This window comes from Triturus cristatus, chromosome 9 (assembly GCF_964204655.1).
Source record: "Triturus cristatus chromosome 9, aTriCri1.1, whole genome shotgun sequence".
Lineage (NCBI taxonomy): Eukaryota > Metazoa > Chordata > Amphibia > Caudata > Salamandridae > Triturus > Triturus cristatus.
The window spans coordinates 1,136,163,449-1,136,176,816 of NC_140592.1; the positions used below are offsets into that span (position 1 = coordinate 1,136,163,449).

At 42.0% G+C, this 13,368-nt stretch overlaps 1 protein-coding gene and 1 non-coding gene across 4 annotated transcripts in view; one reads left to right on the forward strand and one right to left on the reverse strand.

The window, feature by feature from the left end:
* The window catches only part of HEATR4 (HEAT repeat containing 4), a 774,416-nt gene that overhangs the window by 733,231 nt on the left and 27,817 nt on the right, over window positions 1-13,368 (forward strand). The window lies entirely within an intron of this gene.
* Window positions 3,821-3,892, reverse strand: TRNAD-GUC (transfer RNA aspartic acid (anticodon GUC)). Its single transcript has one exon. It is a non-coding gene; the product is annotated as a tRNA-Asp (tRNA).

Sequence of the window (13,368 nt, forward strand, 5' to 3'; positions counted from 1 at the left end):
ACCAGAGAATGATATGGCCGCAGTTCCAGTACGGTGCCGAGGTGGTCGGCATTGGAGGGAAATTAAGCTGGGATTTAGAAGAGGGCAGGTGCTTAAAAATATTACTTTCTCTCCCTCCTTCTATAATGGTGCAGGCAGTCAGAATAGAAATGGGACTGATGGGATGGACCCACCTAGCCCATGCAGGTATAATAAAATGCTGGATAAGCATAGATAGGAAGGAGATTCCGAAAATCTCATTGTTATGCAAAAGTGGGATACTACAAAGTGAGTTAACCTGGGCATGAGTAGTCAGAGGGAGGTTCCTTAACTGTTGTAGTGAATTAAAAACAGAAGGTGATATTGATCAGGTAGGCGTGAGTCAATCAGAGCTCACAAGAGTTAAGCTTCTCTCTAAACAAGTATCCAGAGAGGAGGATTTAATCTACCCAAGAAATACGAAATCTGAATCCCTCTTGAGGACTTCATGGTTAAGGGATGAAACAATGTCTCTTGAGATTTAGATGTGGGGTAAATTAAGTCTTGATGTTGGATGTTCACGGTATCTTGCTAAATAATGGCGAAACCTGTAAATGTGATCTCAATATGAAGGGAGATCTAACCCATATTTTAGTGGATTTCCTGTGGTTTTAAGCTCAATGGAAGATTTTATTAAAACCAGTTTTTAAAAAGTACGACATTAGGGATAGGGGACAAGCGATTAAATTAATTGTGGAGATGGGATTACTGGATGTAACCTAATGCCATTATTGTATGTTTATGGATGGATCCATTTAGAATAGATGAATTACAGTTTTAACACTGTTTTCTTGTGGTTTACGATTTACTCATTGATCTTCTGTGTTATATATATATATATATATATAAATATATATCACAGCTCAACTTCACCCCCACGAGGAAATGAAGGGACCGCACTCCATCAAGGGTGAACTCGGTTAATTTTATTTTACTAAGGTAAAGCACAGGACGCGTTTTAGCTTCGCGCCTTTTTCCACTGTACACAGTGCCGTAAATTCAATGATGATATATTCTGTTTACATGTTTCACTTCCGGTGCAAAAATTCATCGACATAGAAAACAGACTTTTACAACCATTGTTTTTGGGTGCCATTTTAACACTTTGTCAAAAAGGAAAATACAATACAAAAAACATATAATTCATATTGTCCATAGCTTCCTTAAATTCATTAAGCTATGTAAAACATATTTGTCAAATAATATATCAATTTCTTTATATTTTCTTTGTTACTAGCAACTGTCCTTAACCATTTTCAATGTTCGCAGATTATTCCAGACATTATTACGTTTCAACAATATTTTACATATCCTTCATTAATGCCATCAAATTATAGTTCAGTCCTGTAGTAATCCCATCATGGCTTTACCGAATTCACAAAAAATTGTTATTACGCTCTTAGATGAGCACCCGACAGTCATCATTTCTAAAATTATAAATGGCGCCAATTTATTATCAACAATAATTATTGCACTTCCAATTCAAATTATTAGGCCCTGAATGGGCAAAAGTAGGGACTCATTGTAAATTATTGTCAACATTCAGTTATAGGGTCCCACTTTTCATGGCTCATAACAGCTATTCATCAATACAATTATCCAGTATAACAGTAGCTTATCCTAGGTGAATCGCAAGTTCATCTTCTGTATTTAAACCCTGGGGCATAGTTGTTTGTAGATCAATTATAAATCTGGAGTCCAGCCTACGTAGCTTAAGCTCTCGGTTACCATCCTGTTCACTTAAAGGAATATGATCTAGACAATAAAACTTCAAGAGATTCTTATCACTCTTATGAAATTTTGAGAAATGTCTCGCCACGGGGTAAGTGAAATCTTTTCTCTATTGCCCTGGCATGTTCCAGTATCCTACGTTTCGTTGGGTGTATTGTGCTCCCAATATACTGCATATTGCAGGGACATACCAGACAATATACACTGAATGGTGTGTTACAAGTCATACATTTGTTGATGGTTCTGGGTTGTGATAATCCGGGAATTTTATAGGTTAAGGTCTTAGAGCTGTGCCTGCAGGCCTTGCATCTAGAGCACGGAAAACATCCTGTTAGTGTGCTTAATCTGGGATTATATGGAATTGGCTCATAATGGCTGTGCACCAGTGCGTCTTTCAGGGATCTACTGCGTCTGAATGTGATCTGAGGGTAGTCAGGTGAACTCTTTCCTATTATCACATCCGTTTGCAATATATGCAAATTACGACATAATATTATCTACTGGCGGTCGCCAGTAGATTGTTATAGTTAGGACCGTGCTTCCATAGGAAATCTCAAAATTCTATTTTGAATAACTTTGGCGCCGGTTGACGAATCTTCGCGAAATTTTCAAAACTAATGGGGCGCTCCGCTCAGCTCCTACCCTGAAAGTCTCGGGGGGATTCGTCAAGTGGGGGCCGAGAAAAAAGGGGGGTCCCAAAACGCGTTTTCCCCATGCATTTTCCCATAGGACCTTTAGTCGAAGGTACAGCCCGAACGGCTGAACAGAATTACTTGAAATTTGGCAGAGAGGTAGTCCTCAGGTCAGGGATGTGCCTTTTGCATATATGGAGTCAATCTGTTCAGTAGTTCCAGAGAAAATTGCAGTAAAAAGCACATACATATCTATAGCCACGCACCGTGCGCGCACCGTGTGCGCACCATTACGTGCGCGAGCGTAATTCTGATTGGTTGCTACATGTCAGTCAACGTTCGAATCGGTCGAAATCAGGAAGTGTCGGCCGCCATTTTGTTTGTTTTCAGTGCGAGAGTGGAAAAGGAAGGTGGTGAACGTGAAAAGGGGGCAGGGTAGAGAGTTCCTGACCCCCTAGCCTTGGTCAGGGGGTCCCTGAAGGACCCCGAAGGCAGAAAAAAACATTAATTTTTTTTTTTTTTTAAATCGCGGGGGTGCGCGCCCCGTGCACGCACGGTGAAAAACCATTAAAAAATGTTTAAATGTAATACGTAGTTTATTGAAAAATAAATATATAAAAAAAATAATAATACATACATAACTTAGCATTTAAAAAAACATACAAATTCTCTGAAAAAACCATAGGTTTCACACACGTTATAGTTAGGAATTAGCATTTAAAAAACCTTGCAAATTCACTTAAAAAACCATAGGTTTCACACATGTTATAGTTGGGTGGATATTTCACTCGTAAAAAACCAATGAAATTCCCCCGTTATAGTTAGTTGAGATAACTATAACTCGCGCGACCGCCACTCTATCACAAGGATGATGTCATCAGTGATGTCATGAGTGATGCCACTGACCATGTCATGAGTGATGTAATATGTGACGTCATGAGCAGAGGATTGCGGGCGCGCGAGTTATAGTTATCTCAACTAACTATAACGGGGGAATTTCATTGGTTTTTTACGAGTGAAATATCCACCTAACTATAACGTGTGAAACCTATGGTTTTTTAAGTGAATATATATATACAATCAGCTCACTTTACCATTTGCAGCTTATAACCATTTACCACCAGGGGTCACTACTAACAAAAAGCAGTCACTTCACTTCTAAATCTAGCCCCTAGAGTTGAGCAGAAGCATAAGATTCCCCACTGCTTCATTCCATTTTCCAATAGATTATAGATGTAAATAGTTTTTGATGGTATGGTCTGTGCAGATTGAAATATTCAGAGCATATTCTGAGTTTTAGTTAACACATCTGTAAGCAATTTGACCATCAGTGAATTCAACGTTTATCTCAATCGTAATAGACAAGGATAATGACAAATATAGTTTACAATGTTAGAAAGTACATTATTTTATTTAATTGTGTGAATAAAAGGAATTGTCTCCCCGTCGGGGAATTGAACCCCGGTCTCCCGCGTGACAGGCGGGGATACTGACCACTATACTAACGAGGACATATTGGCTTCAGTTCAACAGAGCTCACCTCCATGAGGTTAGGGCATGCCCTCAATTAATTCACAGTATTGTAATAGGCAGCTTTGCTTCTTTTGGTTAGGAGAAGCAATCTTTTTTCACAAATGATTACAAATCAGAAATTCCTAGCCAAAAATAATCTGCTTTATTAAGAAATGATTGATTGAAATAAATACCTATCTATCTGTCTATCTATCTATGTGTATATATATATATATATATATATATATATTTATATATATATATTCACTGAAAAAACCATAGGTTTCACACACGTTATAGTTAGGAATTAGCATTTAAAAAACCTTGCAAATTCACTTAAAAAACCATAGGTTTCACACATGTTATATTTAGGTGGATATTTCATTCGTAAAAAACCAATGAAATTCCCCCATTATAGTTAGTTCAGATAACTATAACTCGCGCGCCCACAATCCTGCTCATGGCATCACATATTACATCACTCATGACATGGTCAGTGGCATCACTCATGACATCACTGATGACATCATCCTTGTGATAGAGTGGCGGTCGCGCGAGTTATAGTTATCTGAACTAACTATAACGGGGGAATTTCATTGGTTTTTTACGAGTGAAATATCCACCTATCTATAACATGTGTGAAACCTATGGTTTTTTAAGTGAATATATATTACCTACTGGCGGTCGCCAGTAGGTAGTTATAGTTAGGACCCTGTTTCCATAGGAAATCCGCAACATTCTATTTGGAATAACTTTGGCGCCGGTCGACGAATCCTCGCGAAATATTCAAAATAGGTGGGGCGCTACGCTCCGCTCCTACCCTGAAAGTCTCGGGGGGATTCGTCAAGCAGGGTCCGAGAAAAAAGGGGGGTCCCAAAACGCGTTTTCCCCATGCATTTTTCCATAGGACCTTTAGACACAGCTACAGCCCGAACGGCTGAACAGAATTACTTGAAATTTGGCAGAGAGGTAGCCATAAGGTCAAGGAAGTGCCTTTTGCAGGTCTGGTGTAAATCTGTTCAGTATTTCCTGAGAAAATAGCATTTAAAAGCATATATATATGTGGGCGGAGCCTAACCACACATCTCATCCTGAGATCTGATTGGCTGTCAGCACTTCATCCAAGAAGTGTTGGCAGCCATCTTGGGACCAATATACATGATAGCACCTCATTAAAAAGCATTGCAGTTAATAGAAGGTTTTAAGACTTTAGTTACATTATAAATCATTTGTTGATGGTACCATACTCATTTTAGGAATTGTGGTATGTTCTAAGGTGATTTCACCATGTGAAAAAGCCTTCTGCTGGGATATCATGATTGAGAGAAAAATATTTTCTCATGCTTTTACCACAGAGGTTTGGAAGGTGATCTATAGGCTAAACTGAGAGCTTATTTTCTGTAAATTCACATTATCTTTCTCAGTCATGTGAGAATGAAGTCTGACATTCTCAGTAAAACATGTACATCCAACAAGGGCAGAGACTGTCAGTTGATTCCTTTGTGTTCTACTGCAGCTTCCCAGAGTGTTCCAAAGAACTACTAGAGCGCTAACAGTCCTACTTATGATAAACGTATGGCACACCTGAAGCCATCTTGCTTGGATTAAAGTGGTAACTCTTAAAACATTTAATTTAAAAAGGAACAAAATGAGGGGGTTCATTTTTCCATAAAAAGTATGATTAGTGCTGCAGAAAGAAAAATTAGGGCACATTTTGAGTGACTTCTCAAATCCTCTTCTATTTCATTAAAAAATTCTGACATGCAGACTGAAACATGCACTTTCAATACCAGCAGCAGTTTTCCCTGGTGAGCAGTAGCTTTACTACAGTGATCTAATGAGCAAAAAGAGTGCTAACATTCTGAATTTATGGCAAATGTGTGACACATCTGAATGCCTTCTTGATGGAATCAAAGTAAAAAACTGAAAGTATTTCCTACTGAGGAGACTGCAGTAAATGAGGAAATTAGGAAACTTCATAACAAATAAGTCTCCCAAGATGGCCACCAGAGACAAAAGAGCCCAAATGTAGCCCAAATATCACCCAGATGTAGCCCAAGTATAGCCCAATGACAGAATGTCCCAGAATGTTCTTAAAAACAACTAGAGCGCTTACTGTCTTCATTATGACAAAAGTATGGCACACCTGAAGCCATCTTGATTGGAATAAACTGGTAACACTTAAAACATTTAATTTAAAAAGGAACACAATGAGGAGGTTCATTTTGCCATAGAAATTATGATTAATGCTGAAGAAAGAAAATGAGGGCACATTTTGAGTGACTTCTCAAATCCTCTTCTATTTCATTAAAAAATTCTGACATGCAGACTGAAACATGCACTTTTAATACCAGGAGCAGACTTCCATGGTGCAGTAGTTTTACTACAGTGATCTAATGAGCAACTAGAGTGCTAACATTCAGAATTTATGGCAAATGTGTGACATATCTGAATACCTTCATGATGGAATCAAAGTAAAAAACTGAAAGCATTTCCTACTGAGGAGACTGCAGTACATGAGGAAATTAGGAAACTTCATAACAAATAAATCTCCCAAGATGGCCACCGGAGACAAAAGAGCCCAAATGTAGCCCAAAATCACCCAGATGTAGCCCAAATATAGCCCAATGACAGAAGTGTGCAAAACACTTATTATTTTGTGTTTTTGCAGTGTTATATAGTGCAGACTTGTCAGGTATTGGAGTGCTTTACATGAGCATTGGTTACATCACACAAGAACAAATTCATTTTGGTTGTAGACATGGGGAGACTAAGTGATTTGACCAGAATCACAGAATGTCGAGCTGAAGCAGAAACTGCAACCTGGTTCCCCAGTTGCAAAGTCTGCAGTTCTGGAAGTAACACCACATCCTCTCCCCTAAGTGCAACATTTAATCAAGTGGTCAACTGGATAAAAAAACATAAAGATAACAAATAATTTAAAAGTGCTTTGTCGCTATTTGAAAACTCAGAAAATATGTCCTTATTTTAGTCTTTTAGAGCACTAACCATAATTTTGATGCCAATAAGACCCTCTCATATATGTAATTTCTAAAGGAAATGCTCTAGGTATTACAGTTTTGATTACATCAAGATGATGTCAGGCGTTCCACACTTTTGTAATAAATATAGAATGTTAGCAATCTAGTTGTTCATTAGGATACTGTTGAGAGGCAGAGGCCAGGGGCACGGACTCTGAAAATTGAAGGCAGGTAGGAGGGTGCAAAGGCAACAATTTAACCACACTGAGCAGGCAGGAAGTGCCGTGGAAGCACAACAGACTATGGAGGGCAGTGGAAAGGGGGGCAGGGGCAACAAACCAACAATACAGGACTTGCAAGAGAGGCTGTTGGAGGGAAGATCTATTACGGGTCAAGGAAGCTAGGGGCGGTCCCCAGATCCCCGGGAGCCACCACAGAACTGAGCAGGAGAGTGAGTCAGGGACAAAAGGGGCACCTTAATTTGAGCCGGGGTGCCTAGGAACGCTTGCTCCAAAAATGAAGAAAACAGACATATGAGACATGGAATTGGAGGCAGAATACAATGGCAGTTTAATGAGAAGATGCAACTTCAAAGAAACCGCAGAATAGAGACATAAAGTACAAAATACAGAATCCAGATAATCATACAGCTGTCATAATATTCTCTGTATCTCAATTAATGTACTGACAGAGAGAGAGAGAAAACACATCTATAAATGCATCATGAGAAACAAGTTACACCAAGGAAAATGTTACCTAGGAACACTCACGTTTACTCTTAGAGCAAGCATTCCTGCAATTACAATACAAAATCTTTTAAATGCAAAAGTAAAGAGAACAATGGTTAAACATAACATGACATTTCATATAGGTAAAATAGAATAAGATACTTCAAGCAAAGCAGAGCAAGACATTTTAAGCAAAGGAAGACAAGAGCTCCCAGCTCTTGGGGAAAACCTGCACTGCCTGTTAACCTACATACAGACGGCGAGGTAGTCCGTCGATATCTGTGGGTGCTCCCTTTTTATATCATTTTGTGGGCTCCTTTGCACGCTACATCTACCTACGTATGCTACCCAAAAGCTTCGTCTGCAGATTTTACCAGACATTTCGTCATTTACCCACTTAATGCTGACAATGGACTGGGTGAAAAGGTCAGTCTCTCAGGCCAATCGCTTATCGTAAGTTCCATAGAGCAAGCAGAAAATAATGGGTATTGTACGGGAATTCAATATATTCATGTATAAAATCTCCTCAGTTCTCCTAACTTGACGCTCTGCGGTTGCCACTTCCTTAAAAGCGGGAAACCTGCCCAGGAAGCAAGTACCAGTCCAGGATGCAGCCTACTGTATGTCGACAGCTTCAGGGGGATGTTGAACTTTGATACCGAGCACGGAGCACTCGGGTAGGGTGGGGGCTACTAGTTTGGATCAGAAGGCCTCGCAGACCTGCCTTCAGACTGCTATACACTAAAATTGCAGAGCTATGGTCAATTTAACAAAGAGGCCTACATATTGAACAGAAGGGCCTACACAGGGGTTTTATGCTGGCTGAGTGGTAAGGATGTCTCAGGATAATTATATAGCAACACAGGACCCACTGGTCAATTTAATACGGCCTACAAATGCAGCTGGCAGGGCAAGGACAAGGGTCTCATACTTCAGGTGTGGACAGAACGGGCCAGGGGCCCCCTGTGATACAAAATCTACCCTCCTTCAAGGCTGTGGCAATGTAATAGACCATTGTGGGCAGAAGGAAGAGGCAATAGTAGTACAACCATACATGCCAACAGACCCGATTCAGCCAGGAAACGTCCAATGTTTTTAAGCTCAAATGGGCTTTATTTGATCTGTCTCCTGTCTACAATATCCTCTTTTTCAATGTAACTCAAAGGGGAAAATCAATACCCCAGTTTTTTTTCAAAATCTCCCTCTTACCAAGTTCAAAATGTTCGCAAGTATGGTACATTGGATCATGGAAGGAAATGGGATAGGGACATGGACTTGGATAACAGAGGACAGGAGGGACATGGAGAGGTGCACCAAACTGACCCTGCAGGGCAGGCATCAGGGTTTGCAGCAGCACAATACACCACACAGGGCATGCAGGACGGGAGTGCAGCACAACAATCCATAGAAAGCAAGAGGGAGGGGACAGGACCATGCACATGGACAACAGAGAACAGAGGGGCAAGAGGCAATGGTAGCTAGCTGACCATAATGGACAGACAGGAGAGAAAGCTGCAGCATAACAGACCATAAAGGGCAGGAGGGACGGATCAGGGACATTACAATGGAACAGACAAGCCAGGAGGGAGGGAGTAGGGCTGGGGGCAAGGGGGCAGGGCAGGAGCAGCAAGATAGCCATGGAGGTCAGGCAGGATGGGCACTAGAAGCAAGACACACCATGAAGAGCAACAGTGAGACTGTGATGGCATACACACAGACCATGGAGGGAAGGTGGGAGGGGGTCAGGGGCAGCTAACTGACCACACAGGGAAGGTGGGAGGGGCCATGGCAGCACAGAAGACCATGCATGGCAAGTGGGAGGGTTAGTGGCAGCACAATGGCTATGATGGGCAAGAAGGAGGGTGGAGGGGCATGCACAAAGGACGATGGAGGATAGAAGGGAGGGTCAGGACCTGTGCACAGACAAGAAAGTTCAGGGGAAGGGACCTCACAACAGACCACACGGGGCAGGCAGGAGGAGCAGTTGCAGCACAACAGACCAGGGAGGGCAGAAGGGTGTGGCAGTACAATGGACCATGTAGGACAGGAGGAAGAGGATAGGGGCATGGCATGTGGACAGGCAGGGTGGAGGTGGCAGGGACAGGTTACAGTCATCTGACAATGCTAGGCAGGTGGGAGGGGAGTGGCAGCTCAACAGAACACTCAGAGTAGATAGGAGTGGCAGGTCCATGGGACATGGTGGGCAAAAAGGATGGAGCAGGGGCATGCACAAAGACATCGGAGGGCAGGGGGAAGGAGAATAGGGGCAGCAAGCTAAGCACAGAGTTTAAGCAGGAGGTCAATGATGGGGCATAGAATTGGGCAATGGAGGGCAGGAGGAGTGGACTGGTACATCATACTAAATTGAGGGCAGTGGCAGCACATCAGACCATGCATGGCAGGAGGGAGGAGGCTAGTCCATGGATTCACACAACAGAGGATAGGGAGGAAGGGGATGGGGCAGCAAGCTAACTGTTCAGAGAAGGCGGGTATTAGGAACTTTACTGTTTTTAAAACATTGTGTCTGTGCGAACTACTTAAAATATGAACAAGTATGCAGCATAATCTCACTTTTATTCAGGAAGAAGAGGACGTTTGTGACTGTGACTCCGGGCTCACTTGGCAGAAACACCCCCTGACCCTCCACCCCCTATCGCAAAATGTAATGCCCGTGAAAAGGGTAGGTGAACACAGTGTTATATAGAACATAGTCCTGAGAGCACGATTGAAAATGAAAACTAGATATAGTGTATGGTATAAACTATGCACCAAAAAGTGTGATATAAGATGAACCGGGCGTGAAATATAATATGCAATACATTGTGCGCAATGACAGATTCATTGGAGAGCGCGAGATAGCACAGGCACTAGCGCGTGCTATGCGATATGCGCCTTGGAGTGTAATATGCACAGGGCAGTGTTGTGTAACCTAACTAGTCTCTAAAGTTGTAATATAAAATATGTGCTGGGGAGTGTAACGTTGCATATGCACTGTGACAAAGATATGGATCCCAGATTGTAATATGTATGGCATAGCACTGTGCGTTATAATATAGGCATCGAGAAAGGCACGTTAGATGGGGCAATATAACCCGTGCGAAGACAAGTGTGGCATGACATATTCACGGGGTGGTGTTACAGTGCACATGGGCTAGAGAGTGTCATAGCATATGCACTAGCTAGTGGAATACAACACAGAGGTGTGTGGCACTCGGCAGGCAATGGTGGGTGTAACACAGCATTGGGCTCTGTCAGGAGCACGCTGTGACTCTCAAGTGATGTTCGTCCCCTTTCCAGAGAGTAAAATAAAAAGTATTACACATCCGGCAGTGGATGTGTGTTTTATTAACCGTGAGGGGGGTTTCTTGCATAGTTTTGGTCGAATTTTTGTCGAATCCCCTTTGAATGGCTTGGTGTGCATGTGTATTAAATGTGCCCGTCAATAGCTACCCATGTTTGTATAAATAAACGACAAGGGTGTCTACCAGGATTAGGCACGGTAGGGCATCAGACATGTCAGAGCTTCACTAGTGGTGTAAATACATTCCACGTGGATTCATTGCATGCATAGTCGCCTTTTAATGAATATCACGCAAATCGTCATGGTGATAGGTACGTACGGTTTGTCCAGCATGTCCTAGGTGTGTCTATGAATATATATTTTTTAAAAATAATAAAAAACAGTGGCCGGCCCTGGGGATTGGGGTCAAAAAAATATAATTAGGAGACAGGCCCTGGGGGATGGGGTCATCAGGGCCAATAAATTAGAAGAAGAAGGGGAACCACACAGCCCCCCTTCTTAAAAAACTAAAATAAATAAAAGACTGGCATCGTGCCGGAGGCCATGCCCCCTCCGTGCAGCACTCTGCAAACGCGCCCCCAACAGGCATCTCCAGTATGCGCCAGGGAGCTGCGCTGCAGCCAGGTGTTCTCAGGCCAAGCCCCTTTTTACACCTCTCTGCAACGCAGCTCTGTGGCGCTTACTGGAGGTACCTAGTGGTCTAGTTTGACCCTAGGGACCCTTAGGATTCAAGGGGACTTAATCTCTCAACTTAGAACAGCCACAGGGCGCGTTTACACAGTGGTGAAGGGAGGGGACGGGGCCTGAGGTGACGTGTGCAAACACGCACTATGGCACGTTTTAAATTGGGGATATAATTTCCCTTCAATACTGAGGGCCCCTGGGGGCTAACTAGCCCACCAAGTGCTTCCAGTAAGCGCCACTGAGCTGCATTGCAGAGAGGTGGTCCAGGCCGTGCCACTTTTTACACCTCTCTGCAACGCAGCTCTGTGGCACTTACTGGAGGTACCTAGTGGGCTAGTTGGACCCTAGGGACCCTCAGGATTCAAATGAACTTAATCTCCCAACTAAAAATGGACACAGGGCGTGTTTACACAGTGGTGAATGGAGGGGACGGGGCCTGAGTTAACGTGTGCAAAAACGCCCTGTGGCCTGTTTTAAGAGGTAGTTTTAATCCCCATGCCCTATTATATACTAGGGGCTTACAGAGGAGGTCATGCTAATCACAGGGGGACCCCAACGCATAATGTTCCCTAGTGTATGTAGGTGTTTTCACTGTATTCTAAGTGTCTTTTAACATAGCACTGGCTCTAGGACTGGTTAGTCAGACTCAGTTACCACCAGTATCCGTCTGAAAAAGTTGAGGGTACAGGATGATTTTGCAACAAGGCTTCTTTCTGCTCTTCTTTTTGTTCTTTCTGCAAGTTATCCTTCTTCCTGCACTTATCTTCGTATTTGAGGACTTCTGTTGCTTCTTTCTGCACTTCTTTTGTTTCTTTCTGTGCATTTGTTCTTCTTTCTTCACATGTCCTATCTCTGTAGGCATAGTTAGAAATTAGCATTTAAAAAACCTTTGAAATTCACAGAAAAAACCATAGGTTTCAGGCACGTTATAGTTAGGAATTAGCATTTAAAAAACCTCAGAAATTCACTGAAAAAACCATAGGTTTCAGGGGTGTTATAGTTAGCTGGACTTTTCACTTGTACAAAACCATTGAAATTCCCCCGTTATAGTTAGTTCAGCTAACTATAACTCGCGCGCCCGCAATGCACTGCTGATGACGTCACATATTACATCACTCATGACATGGTCAGTGACATCACTCATGACATCACTGATGACATCTCAAATGACATCACTGATGACATCACTGATGACATCATCCTTGTGATAGAGTGGCAGACCTCCTCTCACCCTAATATAACCTTTGATACACACATTCAAAAATAGAGACTAAAATTTTCAAAACAATGGACATACCAATACCAGTTACAACAACCTCTTCAGTAATTCTAAGATCCACATACACATCCACTCATTCACCAACAGTCCTATACAGTCACTCATACATGTACTCACTCATCATATGTACTCATACACCTATACATCCTGTTACACAATGCCACTCATCCATAGAGTTACTCACACACATAGTCACTCATGCTAATAAAGAATCAAACATACATTTACTTGCATATACAGTTATACACACACCACCATACTTACTTCTACGGAAACTTACACATACTTAGTCTTTTAAACAATCACTTATAGAAACACATACTTATTCATACAGGAACTCTTTCAATCTCTCACTCTCACATATACTCACATATATACACCAATAGTCACATATACTAGTTTAAAACATATGTAGTTACTCATAAAGACACTATTGAGACAGTCATTCACTCACTAACACACCCATACACACACTCATCCACCCATACAGTCCTGCACACAT